General features: G+C 42.5%; 1 non-coding gene across 1 annotated transcript; it reads left to right on the forward strand.

Moving 5' to 3' along the window:
• The first annotated feature begins 3,623 nt into the window (after positions 1-3,623).
• On the forward strand, positions 3,624-3,730 carry LOC118482486. The gene has a single exon (XR_004868520.1). It is a non-coding gene; the product is annotated as a small nucleolar RNA R71 (small nucleolar RNA).
• Positions 3,731-4,120: the final 390 nt, after the last annotated feature.

Below are 4,120 nucleotides of genomic sequence, written 5' to 3' on the forward strand. Positions count from 1 at the left end.
AGGGCAAGACCCTTACCAAACCGTTCCCTTAACCCCCGACCAGGTAGCCAACATACCTCCATATAGACCGTGGAGATATGAATGGTGAAAATCTTTTATTTTATATAGACAGTAAAATAATGCCAAGACACCACGGACAAACGATAAGGAAAGATCACCTTCAACATAAGTAACTAGTTATTAAAGTCATTAATACAAAACCAAATAAAAAGTGCAAAAGATTAAAAATAAAAAGTATTATACTAAACACTTGTCTTCACCAAGTGATGTAAGAGACTTAGGCAAACATGGCCTTGATTGTCAAGAACTCTTACGATCAATCTTGGATCCCGAGATGACTCATACACTCTACGATGGACAATGGATGATGGTGGTGGATGATGGTGTTATGGTGGTGGTGGGTGGTGGATGAAGTGTGAGAGAGGTGGTGTGCCAAGGGATGAGATGGAATGAAACCAAGCACCCCTATTTATAGGCTGAACAGAAGGCTGGGCACGGCCCCGTGTCCGCTGGACACGCCCCCGTGCCCGTCTGACACTCTCTCTCTTCATTAATTGTAATTCGCAATTACAATTAATGCGCCTGCTGTACTTTCACCACGCCCCCGTACCCGCTGGACACGGCCCCGTGGTGGGCAATGGAAGCTTTTACTAGTTTGTCTTTTCTGCTGCTTCTGGGTACGGCCCCGTGTTCGCTGGACACGGGGCGTGTTCAGTCTTCTGTTTTCTTTTCTTTGCCTTGGGGGGTGCCGTTGAGGGTCCGGGCAGTCTACTTTTATTCCTTTTCTTGTATTTATGCTAGAATTAGTTGTCTTTTTGCTTCTTTTGTGATTTTGAGCTCATTTCATCCTGAAAATACAAAAGAAAGACAAAAACACTCTTTTTCCAATATTAGTACTTAAAAAGGGTTAGTTTTATGCCTTAATTGATGTGATTTATATGTTGCATTTTACACACATCATTAGTCCTAATGCCTCCATCATTTACTTACTTGGGTTTAAGTTGGTAATGACCGGGAATGTATCGTCGTGGCAAGTTCTAGAGTCGTAAGAACCAAGCGGCTTTTCACACAAGAAACGAAAAATGAGCATTTAGTTTAAAGATATGTATTTGTATGCTCAATAAAGGCTCAAAAACTCACTTTTTGTGGGAATGGGTTTTATGTGATCAAGTATATATAATCAAATTTTAACTAAACTTGTGATGTCGTTTCATAATTTCCTTATGTTTGGTTCTTTTTATCACGACGCTATCGATTTTAAATTTGTAAAAATATAACCTTTTTAGAATTTGAAATTCCCAAATTAAACCTAGACAAGTAAGAAAAATGAAAATGTTTTCAAAAATTTTTGGGTGATTAGCGGTTCCAATAGAGTTTTATGTAAGGCTTGTTAATTAGGACTTGCAAGATTCAAGGTTTTAGCATCCCCCCACCCCCACACTTAAATTACACATTGTCCTCAATGTGTCCCAAAAATAAGTTTTTAGGTTGATTGAATGTGTAAAAAGGTGTGAAAAAGCAAAATTTATGTTACTGGGCGTTTGGACACGGCCCCATGGTGTCCGGGCACGGCCCCGTGTTCAGATCGCCAGTAAAAGAAACTGTCAAAAAGAAACAGAAGCCTGGGCACCAGGGCGTGTTCATTGAGCGCGCCCCGTGTCCAGTTACCTGAACTGGGTAATTTCTGCAGACTGTGCAACACGGGGCCGTGTTGGGCGGGCACGACTCATGCTGAACTTGCTGTAATGAAGAAAATTTTGTCGGATGGCTCTGTTTTTGTGCATGGGGTGCTGGTTCAGGTTTCCCTTGTTATCCTTCACCATCCCGAGTGTGTTTTATTCCTGAAAATTAAAACTAAACTAGAAAACATAAAAATTAATCTAAACTAAACTAAACTAAGGATAGTTCCGCGGAATGCCTCCGTGGTGCGCCACGTTTATAAGGGTCCTTGGCTAAACCCAAAGCCTGGTCATATGTTACCCAAGTGGAATGTTTTGCATCCCATGCTACACCGTCGGAGAGCATCATTCAAACTTGAGTCGATGACCTTCATGTAGTTGACCGGGTCATCGTCTTCTACTCTTTTTCCAACTCCAAACTTCATTTCCTCGTCTCCAATCCTTAATGTTAGTGTTCCATCATTCATATCTACCACCGCTTGGGCCGTAGCTAGGAATGGCCTCCCTAGGATGAGTGGTACCTCGGCATCTTCCTCCATATCTAGTATGACAAAGTCGGCCGGAAAGACAAATTCGCCTTATTTGACTAGTAGATTTTCAGCGACACCTTGTGGATATTTGACGGATCTATCGGCGAGTTGTATGCTTATTTTTGTAGGGCTTGTTTTCTGTAAGCCTAGTCGGTTGAACATTGAAGAGGTCATGAGGTTGATGCTTGCCCCGAGATCGGCTAGTGCATTACGAACAGGGGATTCCCCAATCGAGCAAGGTATTGTGAAGCTTCCGGGGTCAAGCTTCTTTTGCGGGAGTTTGTTGAGTAGTAAGGCGGAGCATTCTTCGCCTAAGTTAACTAATTGCAATGATTCAATTTTCCTTTTATGCGTCAGGAAGTCCCTCATAAATTTTGAGTATTTAGGCATTTGAGTTAGGACTTCGGTAAATGGAATATTAACATGCAATTGTTTTAGTAAATTTTCGAACATTGTGAATTGCTCATCGGTCTTTTGATGAATTAACTGACCGGGGTATGGGACCGAAGGAGTCTTAGTAGGCTCTTGAATTGGTGGAGAAGCCTCCTCTTGTTGCGGCGTGGGAGGAGTTGTGGATTGGCTTCTTTCAGTTTGCGGTGACGGAGCCTCTTCGGAACCCACGGTACGGTTTCTCAATGTTATGAGATGTACTTGCGCCTTTAGGTTGGTTTCGGTATTACTTGGTAACGCGCCTTGTGGTCTCTCGGAGAATTTCTGAGCTAGTTGATTTAATTACTTTTCTATGTTTTGTATACTAGACTGTTGATTTCTAAAATTTGATTCCAACTGTTGAAATCGATCCGAGTTTTTCTTTACGGTGTCGGAGATGAGGCGAGATACAGTATCTTCAAGCCTTTCTCATCCACCTTGTTGTTGAGAGAAATTTTGTGACTCGACTCTTGGTTCTTGAAAGTTTGTTCCTTGGTTTAGATTTTGTTGGTTACTACCATTGTCGGGTTCTCTCCAACCAAGGTTAGGGTGGTTACGCCATCCTTGGTTGTAGGTTCCCATTGGAGGACCCGACGGCCTAGGTCTATTGTCAATGTAGTTTACTGACTCGGTTTGATCATCTACTTCTTTCATACAACTCCAATTTTCATGTGGCCCACCACACCCCTCACAAGCCATAACCGAGACCGTTCTTGTCATTTCTAACTTTTTGATTTTTGAAGAAAGGGCCTCGATTTGGGCTTGTAAAGAAGTGCTTTCGTCAACCTTATGGGCGCCCGGGGCAATAGATTTATTGCCTCGAGGAGTGTGCCACTGAAAATTGGTTTGAGCAATTTCCTCAATTTGATTATATATTTCATTTGAGCGACGATTACCTAAAATTCCCCCGGAGCTAGAGTCAAGTGTTTGTCTTGTGTGTGGCAACAACCCATTGTAGAAAGTGGATACTTGTTGCCACACTGCAAGACCGTGATGGGGACACTTTCTTAGTAGCTCCTTGAACCTTTCCCAAGTTTCATATAAGGACTCCCCATCCTCTGGTGAATATGTATTAATTTTAGTCATTAATTTAGCCGTTTTAGCAGGAGGGAAGTACTTATATAGAAACCTTTGGGCTAGTTCATCCCAGGTGTTTACCGAACCAATTGGGAGGGCATTAAGCCAAGCCTTAGCTCGGTCTTTTAGTGAAAATGGGAACATTCGAAGGCGGATGGCGTCGTTTGATGCTTCCTCGATCCGAAAGGTATCACATATTTCTAAGAAATTATTTTTATGTAAATTAGGATCCTCGTCCGCAAGCCCATGGAAGGTTGTGGAGTTTTAAAGCATTTGTATCAAATGTGGCCGAAATTCGAAGTTATTGGGTTCGACATTCGGTGCATTGATAGCGGCGCGGAGATTACCTACGGTGGGTCGTAGGTAATCCATAAGGGTACGTTGGTCCGCCATAGGAAGTGGGTC

The sequence above is a fragment of the Helianthus annuus genome, chromosome 9 (assembly GCF_002127325.2).
Source record: "Helianthus annuus cultivar XRQ/B chromosome 9, HanXRQr2.0-SUNRISE, whole genome shotgun sequence".
In the NCBI taxonomy this organism is placed as follows: Eukaryota; Viridiplantae; Streptophyta; class Magnoliopsida; order Asterales; family Asteraceae; genus Helianthus; species Helianthus annuus.